Below are 12,505 nucleotides of genomic sequence, written 5' to 3' on the forward strand. Positions count from 1 at the left end.
GAATTACAAAATATGTATTTTATAAAAGCCAAACTCTTGTACTTTTTATGTGAGAGTAGCCCACTTCAGTAGTGTGGCAGATAGCTTTCCCTTGAGGGCTTCTATCATTAACACTAACAACAAGCCTGTTGGGAAGTGGAGTCTGTTTGGTTGGTGAGCTCTGAGTGCCATTTTGGAACCTCAGCTCTACTCTCTAGCTTAGGATGGTTATCTCAGGTCCTGCTTCCATTCTCCAGCTCTCAGTCCAAATAAAGTTATTTCTCCTGCTTGATGTTCACCTGTGCATTACCTTGCTGAAGCCTAGCACATATTAACAACTTTGCTGCTTCTACAATTCTTTTTAAACATGTATCAGTTTTATATTAAGGAACCAAAGCATCAGTGAAAAAGATAGATCCTGCCCCTATCTTTCTTTTCTTTCTTTTTTTTTAAAATAGCATCAGACCTTCATCACAATCATGTGGTTGCCCCTGTGTTTCTTAAGTAGTAAGAACCTTCAGCATTCATTCTAGGTTAGTGAACAGACTTTGTGTTTTCCCTTCAATAAATGGGTATGGACCTTCCTCAGAAGTTTATGTATTTGCTTCAGAAGTTCTCAACCCTTATTAACTATTAATTTGAGACCAAAGACAAAATCTATTGACTGTTTAAGGGTAAGGACCTACAGAGTAATGTTTTTAAGATATATTAGCTGGTAATAGCTGAAGTCATGAGACAATGAATTCTCAAAGATATGTCTAGTTGTATATCATTCTTTGGAACCAACCATAGTTGACCCTTCAGTGGGTTTTCAGAGGCAGTAAATCACGTGGGAGGAGAGTGCTCATTTTTTCTCTCCTGGAACAACTGGTGGATTTGACTACATGCCTTTGGGTTGGTAGTGTAGCTCCTTAACAGTAAGCTACCACAGCTCAAAGCTACGTCTAGTGGAGGGAAAAGATCTGGTTAGTAAAGACTTTATTGTTGTTTTTGATAGATGCTTTTGCGTGACCCTATGCACAACAGAATGAAGCATTGTCCAATCTCGGGCCATCCTCAAAATCTCTGCTGTGCTTAAGCCCATTGCTGTAACCACTGTGTCCATGTATATCCCTAACGGCCTTCCTTTTATAACCCTCAACTTTATCATGCATGCCCAAAGTATGTGAGAGAGATCTCACCATCTTCGTATCTAAGGAGCATTCTGACTGTACTTCTTCCAGGAAGAATTTGTTCTTTTGACAGTCCATGGTATAATCAGTATTCATTGCTAGCACCACAATGCAGAGTCATCAATTCCATGGACTTAGGCATATGGTCATAAAGCAACTAGCATGCCTGAAAAGTACAAGTATCTCAGTGGAACCAGAGTAATTTTCTGGAAAATTTCTTATCAGTTTCCTGACTCATTGGGAGAGATCCATATTTCTTTCAATTCTCCAGAAAAGAGATCCAACAGAATGTGGAAATTATTATTAATATTGTTAATATCAAACACAAGCAAAATACTGCTAATGATCATTAAAGAACTGCTAGAACAGTATATAGACAGAGAACAGCAGAAACTCAACCTGGACTTAGAAGAGGCTATGGCACCAGAGATATCATTGCTAATGTCAGAAGAATCCTGGCTAAAAGCAAAGAATATGATAAGAATGTTTATTTGTGCTTTATTGACTATGCAAAGGCACATGACTATGTAGATCATAACAAATTAGGGCTAACATTGAGAAGAATTAAAACCTAATTGTGCTTGTGCAAAACCTAGACCTAGACCAAAAGGCTGTTGTGCAAACAGAGCAAGGGAAAACGGGCTTAAAATTCAGAAAGGTGTGCATCAGGGTTGAATCCTTTATCCATACCTATTCAATCTATATGCTGAGCAAATTATTTCAAAAGTTGGACTGTGAAGAAGAATGTGGATTAGAAGAAGACTCATCAGTAACCGGCATTATGCAGATAACACAACCTAGCTTGCTGAAGATGAAGAGTACTTGAAGCATTTCCTGCAGAAGATCAAACACTACAGCCTTCAATATAGATTGCATTTCAGTGTTAATTAAACAAAAATCCATACCACTGTACCAATAAGTAACATTAGGATAGATGGAGAAAATTGTCAACAACTTCATCTTACTTGGATCCATAATCTATACACTTAGTACCAGCAATCAGGAGACGTATTGCATTGGGAAAGTCTGTAGTCAAGGACCTCTTCAAATTATTGAGGAGTGAAGATGTCAGTTTGGGGACAAAGGTGCACTAGATTCAGCCCATGCTCTTCTCAGTCACTGGTTTGCATATGAGAGCTGGACAATGAGTAAGGATGACAGAAGAAGAGTTGATGCCTTTGAACTGTGGTTTTATTTTAGTTTGAACTGTGGTTTTAGAGAAGATTACTCAACATTACATGGCCTGCCAAAAGAACAATCAGATATGTCTTGGCGAAGCTGCAGCCCAAGTGCTCCTTGGAGTCAAAGATAAAGCTTTGTTTCACATACTTTGCTAGGATATGTTGCTAGGATATGCTGCTGTTCCTTGGAGAAGGACATCATGCTTGCAAAATTGGAGGGACAGCAAAAGGGAAGGAGATACTTAATAGGCGGACTAAACTGCAACGATGGGCTCGAGTGTGTCAGAGAGTGTGAGGATGGCACAGGACAGGACATGGTTCAGATTTTTTGTTTATAGAGTTGTTATGAGTCATACTTACCTAACAGCAATAAAATTATGTTCTCCATAGTAAAGCTACAAAGGTGAATAAAAGTTCTTTTCATGAAGTGCAAGATCTGTTGGAGCAGACAGACATATAAATAGATAATAATACAGTAAAAAGACTGTATTATAGATCTGTATCAAGCAGTGGAAAAGCAGAGAAAGAAGTGGCAAGTCTTAGTAGGAAATGAGCTGGTTCTGGCCCAGGCCTCAGAATGAGTAGTCATTTCCAAGTTGATGAATAATAGCTAATATTTACAGGGGGATCTCTTCTGGTGAAGTTCCTCAAATGAGTTGTGTTGCTAACCCAAAGCCTATGTATCTCTAGCAGCTCAAATCCACCAGAAGCTCTGCAAGAGAAAGATGGGCAGTCTCCTATTGTAATTTATAGCTCTGAAACCTGATGGAGGGAACCAGTGAAGGTTGTCTTTTTTTGTTTTTTATTATTTTTTATGTGTGTACTGTCAAATCGGATCTGACTGGTACAGGAGGCGATTGTTCCTTCTTCTTCAGCAGAGCATCTGGTGGATTTGAACTGCGCATCTCTGGGATTGCAGTGCAGCTTCTTGCCACTAGGCCACCAGAGCTCGCCAAGGTTGTCTTTTTAAACACATACAGAGAATTTACTATGTGCTGGATACAGAGCACATTTATAATTTGTGTAGTCTTTACAACCATATGAGAATTAGTATTCCATTATTTCCATTTTGTAAATGATAACAAAGTATTAAAAGGTAAATAACTTATCCAGGTCAGTAATTAGTAGTTCAGTCATGCTCTTAATGATTAAATCTTTGCTCATAATCTGATGGATTATAGGCAGAGAAAACACCTCTACAAAAGCAGGGAATTATAAAAATGTGAATGAAAGTCTAGGAGTTTCTGAATCTCTTTCATAGAGTTAGTGTATTTTGTTGCCTGCTTTTGAGCCAACCCACAGCAGACCCACTAAGTGGGTTTTCAGAGGCAGTAAATTGTATGGGAGGAGAATGTTCATCCTTCTCCCATGAAACAGCTGGTAGATTCAAACTGTGTGCCTTTAGGATTGCAGTGCGAGTTATTACTATTAAGCCACCAGAACTCCCTAAGTAGCAGGAAATGGAGCTGTAGGTGAGCTATAGGGAGAGATGGGGCTAAAAGAAGGAGGAGACCTGAGATGTTTCTGATATGGAATGCACAGGACTTGGAGATGGAGTGTGAAGCTTGAGGAAGACAGTGGCTTGTTCAGTGTTTGTATATGAGGTGGTTAAAAAACTACCAACACAATCTTGATAACTAGCTTCTGATTTTAATAGAAAACCCAAAACTAAGGCATGCTTTTCTAGTTCTTAATGTATTCCCTCCTGCCCCACTCTGTTTTCATCAGCACTCCTTTTCCTTTTTGAAGAGAAGACAGATGTGGATGAGGGCAGAGTGAGGTAGATTATGAGATGAAAAGAAATAAATGTTGACAAACCAGAAATAGAGACTGCTGGTGAGAGGTCAGAAAGGGGAAGAAAACAGACAAAACTGAGGAGAGAAATTGACTGACTCCTGCCTTCCTGTTCCTAGTGAGAACACAGGTTTCCCCTTTCACATATTTATAAGCCAGGTGCAGCATGCCTTTTGTTTGTTATTATTTTTAAAAAATATTTATTATTTTAGTGAACATTTATAGACTTTTGATTTCTATTCATTCATTATTGCCCTTTTCTCTCTGCCCACCCCTCACCCCCCAGTTTGCTGTTCTCTTTGAAAAGTAAAAGAAAAATTCTTTCATTGTTATGCAATCCCCCCACCCCAAGTCCACTCCACCACGCAGCCATCAATAATACCTAATCATATATCACTTTTAATCAGTTTTTTCCCTCATCTGTTTCAATATATATTATTAAACCCATCTTTCTCAGTCTCCCCCCAACCCTGATGTCAGTCCTGTTTCACAACAGTGGCCCTGTGCAATATTGTCCTTTTGTGACTGAAATATTTCACCCGGCGTAATATCCTCCAGGGTCATCCATTTTGTATATTTCATAAGTTCTTTGTTTTTCAATGCAGTGTAGTATTCCATTGTGTGAATATACCACAGCTTCTCTATCCATTTGTTTGTTTAGGGGTTGCTATTATTTTCTCAAGAGTATATTACCTCTTTAAAAGATGAAAGTACTAATTGGGAGAAATTATGCCCTTTTTAATAGGATCCTAAGTGAAAAGGTTCTGCATTGTGAGATTTCTAATTTCTTTCCCAAGTAAAACCATGACCAAAATTTTTAAAATTTTCTAAGGTTAATGTATATAGTCGAGCCTTAATTTTTTTTTTTTAATTTTAGGAAACTCGAGAGGCTATAATTCAGGTTCGTTGCAGAATGCAATCACTTATTCAGTACCGCTTCCAAATCTGGCAGGTGCCTTAGACTTGAATCTCAAGGCCTGAGGCCAGTGTTACAAAGCTCTCAGACTTGCCAGTTATAGCTTTCCCCCCACCCCAAGCCTTTTTTAAAAATTTCTGCTTCATACAGGCTTCACCACCTGCCTTTTCTTCCTTTAACCTTCTTTCTCTCTCAGGCCTTTTTTCTTACTTTAACCAACTACTTTGGATAGAAGGAAAGTTGATGTCTTTGAGCTGTGGTGCTGGAGAAGAGTTTTGAGGGTACCATGGACTGCTAGGAAAACAAACAGATTCACCCTGGAAAGGGTTAAACTGGGCAGCTCCTTGGAGGCAAGGATTCTGAAGCTCTTGTAACATACTTTACACATATAAGGAGGGACAGGTACTTGGAGAGGGACATCATGCTTAGTAGGATGGAGGGACAGCGCAGGAGGGGAAGGCCTTCTATGAGGTGGATTGATTCAGTGACTGGGGTAATCGGGATGGGAATGTCAGAGACAGTGCAATTGGCACAGGACAGAGCAGAGTTTAGGGCTGTTGTACATAGGGTCGCTATGAGTTGCAAGCAACTCAATGGCACATAACAACTTCGGAGTGAGTTCCTTGTTAGTGCATATGTTGTCATTGTTATTATGTACTATTGAGTCAGAAACTACCCATAGCTGACCCTCCAGTGTGTTTTCAGAGACAGTAAATTGCGCTGGAGGTTGCCCATCCAGTGGATTGTTTCAGTGGAGCAGCTGGATTCAAACCATGTGTCTTTAGGTTGACAGTACACCTTTTTACCATTTGGCCACCAGAGCTCCCTGTTAGTGCATATAGATAATATCCTTTTAACAACATTCACTGAGAATGTGGAAATTATAGAACAGTGTCTCTAAAATCGCATGCAAGCAAAATCTTCCTTAAGATTATCCAGAAAACAACTAGAACAGTACATCAACAGAGAATTTCCACAAATATAAGCTGGATTTAGAAGGGGCTGTGGTACTAGGGCTATCACTGCTGATGTCAGATGGATCAGTGCTGAAAGTAGTACGAGAAGGATGTCTATTTGTGTTTTATTGAGTATACAAAGGTATTTGAGTGCATGGATCACAATAAATAGTGGCTAACATTGAGAAGAATGGGAATTCCAAAACACCTGCTTGTGCTCATGTAAAACCTGTACCTAGATCTGGAAGCTGTTGTACAAACAGCAAGAAAACATTGTTTCAGAATCAATAAAGTGTGTCAGGGATGTATCTTTTCTCCATAACTTTTCAATCTATCTGTGGACCAGATCATTCTGGAGGCTAGACTTTTTAAAGAATGTTGTAGCAGACTTGGACATAGAGCTATGTTGGACTAATGGACAGAAAGTTATGCTACCAAGCCCAAGGTAGGTGATTTTAATCTGCGGCCCTCAGGCCTGGTTTAAATAGTTTTTTGTCAAACGTTCTTCCAAGTGGTATAGCACTGGTCTGTGCATTGGTGTGCAGAGGTCACTTGCGGTTGCTGTGATGCTAAACACTGTGACACTGATGTGCTATATGTGATAATGGTTACCCATGGTGGGGTGGACAGTGTTTGGTGGAGCTTCTCGATTGAAACAAGCTTGGAAGCAGGAGTGGCATCCACTTCAGAAATGGCTTGCCTCCGGAAACTCTATGAACATGGAGAAATGACCAAAGTTATACAAATGTTCAGGTCTTTCGTACATAGGGTCGCTATCAGTCGTCTATGACTTGATGGCATTTAACAACAACAACAGCAGACTTGGAGAAAGACTTATCAACAACCTGCATTATTCAGATGACACAACTTTGGTGTGGAAACTGAGGAGGACGTTTTTTTGCAACAAGCTTTTGCTGCAGATGGTCAAAGATTGCAACCGTCAATATGGATTGCATCTCAAAATCAAGAAAACAAAGATCCTCACCAATGGGCCAATAGGCAGTATCATGATAGATGGAGAAAGGAATGATGTTGTTAATGATTTAATCTAGCTTTGATCCACAATCAACACTCTTGGCACCAGCAATCAGGAAATCAAAAGACAAGTTTAATTGGGAAAATTTACTGTCAAAGATCTCTCCAGAGTGCTAAAAAGCAATGATGTCAGTTTAGAGACTTCTCAGTTGCTTGCTATGCATCTGAGACCTGGATGATGACTAAGGATGACAGAAGAATTCAATGCCTTTGAGTTGTGGGATGGAGGTAAGTAATGAACATACTATGGACTGCTAAAAGAACAAACAGGTCTGTCCTGGAAAGGGTGAAACTAGTTTGCTACTTGGAGGCAAGGATTGTTAAGCTCCCTGTCACATACTTTGGGCATGTTACCAAGAGGGACTAGTCCTTGGAAAAGGACTTCATGCTTGCAACAGTGGAGAGATAGTGCAGAGAGGAAGATTCTGAATGAGATGGCTTGACACAGTAACTGGGGTAATGGGAATGTTGGAGACAGTGAGATGGCTCAGAATAGGGCAGGGTTCCGAGCTATTGTGCACAGGATTGCTATGAATTACAGTTATCTCAATGGCACATACCAACAACAATTATAATCATCCCTATAGGGAGCTCTGGTAGCCTAATGGTAAGAGTTGTGCAATGGGGTCAGGTATATTAAAGCTAATAAGGTTGGCTCAGGATATTACAAGATGTAGAGCCATTGTTCAGAGTCACAATGAGTCATAGTTGACTCAATAGCACAGAACAACAACTTATTCAACCATTTCTTATAGTGTAGTGAACATCTTTGTACACATCTTTGCCAGAGGTTGAAAAATTCTGTACCAATGGGCTATATCTAGCTCTGAGATGTACTTTTGTTTCCTGTAGAGGGTCTACTCACTATGCTAAACATTAGAACTTTTTAGTTGGTAGGACCTGAAGCGCTTGCTGCAGAAGGTCAAGGACTGCAGTCTTCAATATGGATTGAAACTCAACATCAAGAAAACAAAGATTCTCACCACTGGGCCAATTGGCAGCTTCAGTATGGATTGTGAAGAGGGAGATAGTTAACAGTTTTAGTTTACTTGGTTCCACAGTCAACACTCTTGGTAACAGCAGCCAGGAAATCAGGAGATGAATTGCATTGGGAAAGTCGTCTTTGAGGGACCTCTCAAGACTACTGAAGAGCAATGACATCAGGCTGGAGACTAAGGTGCACCTGATCCAGGCTATAGTCTTTGCAATTACGTGCTATGCATCAGAGAGTTGGACAGGGAATAGGGATGACAGAAAGAGAATTGATGCCTTTGAGCTGTGGTGCTGGAGAAGAGTGTTGAATATACCTTGGACTGCTAGGAGAACAAACAGGTTTGTCCTGGAGAGGGTGAAGCCAGAATGCTCCTAGGAGTCAAGGATTCTGAAGCTTCATCTGACATACTTTGGACATGTTGCAAGGAGGGACTGGTCCTTGGAGAGCGGCATCATGTTTGGGAGAGTGGAGGGGCGGTGCAGGAGAGGAAGACCCTCGATGAGATGTATTGATTCTGTGAGTGGAGTGGTGGGAAGGACTGTGTTTGAGACAGTGCGGTAGGCACAGGACAAAATGGCATTTAGGGCTCTTGTACATAGGGTTGCTATGAGTCGCAAACGACTTGATGCCACATAACAACAACAAGCACAATACATGATTACTTCAGCAGAGCTCCATAAATAAGGTTGTTATGTGCCATCGAATCGCCTGCGACTCATAGTGACCTTATGTACAACAGCCCTAAGCCCTGCTCTATCCTGTGCCAATCATACTGTCTTCGATACACCCACCCCCATTACACTAATCACTGAATCAATCCACCTCATAGAGGGCCTTCCCCTCCTGCACTGTCCCGCCAACCTCCCAAGCATGATATCTCTCTCCAGGGCATATTTAAAATAAAGATTCTGATTTCAAGGTAGAGACTAGTAACAGTGGGCTCATTTCCTGAAGGTGGAATTTCTGGCCAAGTCGTGGATATTTCTTTAATGTGGGTATTGTATGCTAGTTTTCTGTCTTCAACTCCCAGTTGTATTGGTATAGATTTGGAGCCTAGCCGGTTACATTACTTGCATGACTCCTGAGAGCATTTAGTTTGTGCACGAGTATAAAGATGAGGTTCTCAAATGTTTTCATTTTATGTTTCCACCACCATGCATCCAACAGTTCATCTGGACTTAGGGTATTCTTTTCTAACCAGAAACTAAATAGAGCAAGATTTAGATAAAATTTAAAATACAAGCAGGCATTTTAGTGTTGGGAATTGAAAATAAGGGGATGAGTTTTTATCTCATTTATTCCTTTTAGGAAATCATCTCCTTATTTGAGGTAACTTGTGGCAAGTCACTCACTGAATAAGCATTTTTCTCCTTCTGAGAAGTTATCAATCCCTAAAATTATTAAGTTAATTGGTATTAGATGCATCCCATCTTTCTCTTTCAAAAGTGACTGAAATTTTTGGCTAGCCGCAAAGAGAAATCATGTTAGAGGATGATGATCATAATATTTTATTAACCAAGGAAGAAAATATTCCGATTTCTTTTTTAAGTACACACTTTTAATTATTTTTATAAGTTGGCTTGGGATAATGCTATTTCTTTTCATTAAAAAATATAGAGTATCAACAAACATTGCTTATATATAAATATCACAATAGTTACACACTGCTTAGTTCATGTTCATCTATTTAAACATAGAACATTAAATTATAATAGGCATATAAAGTGTACATTCCCCAGGTTATGAATGGCACCTATTCCTAAGTATCCCTTTTTTCTACTTTTTTTTAAAAATTATTATTAAATCTTACTAGTTTTAGTGAACATTTACAGAGATTTTGGGTTTTCATTCATTGTTGCACTGTTTTTTTCTACTTTTTTATATACATATATTTATTTTTTTTACAGCATGTTCTTCCCATTTAATTTTTCCCCATTCATTCATTGTTGCAGAAAATACTCCTATTATTACAGAATGATGGGTTTTGTATGCTACCATAAGACACATAAGATAAAATAATGTAGCAGTCCATAAATGTATTTATCACAATGAAAAGTATTTTTATGAGAGAAACTATCATTAAAATATAAGTTGTGATGCTGGAGAAGAGTTTTGAATATACCATGGACCACCAAGAAAACAAATAGGTCTGTCTGTGAGAGGGTGGAACCAAGTTTCTCCTTGGAGGCCAGGATATTAAAGCTCCGTCTCATATATTTTGGGCATATGGAAAAGAGGGACCGATCCTTGGAGAAGGACATCATGCTTGGAAGGGTGGGGGGACAGTGCAGGAGAGGAAGACCCCAGATGAGATGGATTGGTACAGTAACTGGGCCAATGGGGGTAGGTGTTTCGAGTCAGTGAGAATAGATCAGGACAGGGCGGGCTTCAGAGCTGCTGTACATAGGGTTACTATGAGTCGCAGGCTACTCAAAGGCACATAATGACATCTGTCAAAGATGTGAATGAGATTAATCCAACCTTTTCCTAATGTAGGGATATAGGAAGGTGTTTGTTCAGCTTTTACTAAATTCCTTGTGTTCCAGAACCATATTATATATAGTTAATTCTCAAGAAACTTTGAAAGCATAAAACAGGCTAACATAAGCTGATTAAATTGCTTAGGACACCCAACTAGCTATAGGCTAGAGATGAGCCTAGAACTTCCTGATTCGAAGCTCACATTCTGTCCTCTATAGTCCATATCCTCCTTTTCTTTTTCTTATCCTTCCAAACGACTCCTTGCTACACCCTTTGTAGTATTTTCCTAGAACTCTCATAGCACTACTATATCAAAATATCAGAGGATGTGGATGTCCTACTGAAATTGGAGTTCCTTTATGTCTGAAACCTTGTATTTTATTAACTTTTACCTTGAACTCTGTTTTGTCCCTCACATTATCAATGATTTTATCAATATCCATTCACTATTATGCAAGAGTCCTAAGAATACAAAAGGACACAGTTGCAAAATTGAGGAGAAATGGACCATTAGTCCAGACCTCATAACTTGTGTATGTATTTGCTTGCATGTTTATAGTTTGCTCTTGTTGCTATGTTATATACCTCAGAACTCATAGCTGACTGTCCAGCAGGTTTTCAGATGCAGTAAATTAGATGGAAGATCTCCCATCTTTCTCTCATGGATCAGCTGGTGGATTAGAATCGTGTGCATTTAGTTTTAGCAGCAAAGCACCTTACCACTAAACCACCAGAGTTCTTAGGAACATAGTACTTGTCTTTCAGTTTACTGTATTGGGGCAGTTTGCTGGCTATGATGCTGGAAGCTGCGCCACCAGTTTTTAATACCAGTGAGTCATTCATAGTGAATAGATTTCAGCAGAGCTTCCAGATTAAGACAGACTAAGAAGGACTGGCCATTCGCTTCTGACATAATCAGCCTCCGAAAATGCTACCAATGATTCAAAGGAATAGTTAGACATGTAGCAGAGGTAGAGGTAGAGTGGAAGATACTAAAAAATTAGAAGACCAATTGATACAGTGTCTGTGGCAATGGGTTTAAGTGTGTCAGGGATAATAAGGATGGTAAAAGATAGGACAAGGTTCAGATCTGTTGTTGATCTACTTGATGACACTTAACGACAACATTGTAAACATCCTGTCTAATTTGCTTTTATCTGGTATCCTAACAATGACATTTTCTTATTTCCTTTCCTCTCAATATTTGTTCTACTCTTTGCACTTACCATAACAGACTTATTTTTATTTCTGTCTTACATTGTTTTACTCAAAATGAGCAGTGGGCAGAAAACCATTGAGTTTATCATCCTTGTTTTCGATTTCAGATCAGAAAGCTACCTCTCTACAAGTCATATCATTGAATTGGAGCTGCCCAACTTGAGTCTTGTTAAGGCCAGACCAGATAATCAGAAGGAGTTTTAGAATAATCCTGTATTTGCTATCACTCATTTTTAGAAACATAACTACATGAACTATTTGACAGTTATATGCAGCATGATTCTTCATCCTTAAAAATTTCATCAAGCACTTCCTAAGAAGTAATTCTCCTACACTATCAGTTCCATTAACAAACTTAAGAAAATTAAGGCGAGCTCTGGTGGCCTAGTGGCAAGAAGGTGTACTGCAATCCCAGAGGTGCACGGTTCAAATCCACCAGATGCTCTGCTGGAGAAGGAGGAACAATCTCCTTCTGTACCAGTCAGATCTGATTTGACGGTACACACACACACACACACGCGCACGCACACACAAAATAATTTTAAAAAAAAGAATTAAAAAAAAAGAAAATTAGATATACCTTCTAATACAATGGTTCAAGTACAGCAGGTACTGTGTGAGAGAAAGGTAAGCAATCTTCTCCTGTGCCATTTACAGCTTCTGAAAACCCACTGAAGGGTCAATAATGAGTTGGTTTTGACTGAACTGCAGTGACTTTAACTCCTAATATTCAGTTCATATTTGAATTTACTCACTTGTCCTAAAAATATATCTTATTT

The sequence above is a fragment of the Elephantulus edwardii genome, unplaced genomic scaffold (assembly GCF_000299155.1).
Source record: "Elephantulus edwardii isolate Elephantulus edwardi_28Jun2011 unplaced genomic scaffold, EleEdw1.0 scaffold00030, whole genome shotgun sequence".
In the NCBI taxonomy this organism is placed as follows: domain Eukaryota; kingdom Metazoa; phylum Chordata; class Mammalia; order Macroscelidea; family Macroscelididae; genus Elephantulus; species Elephantulus edwardii.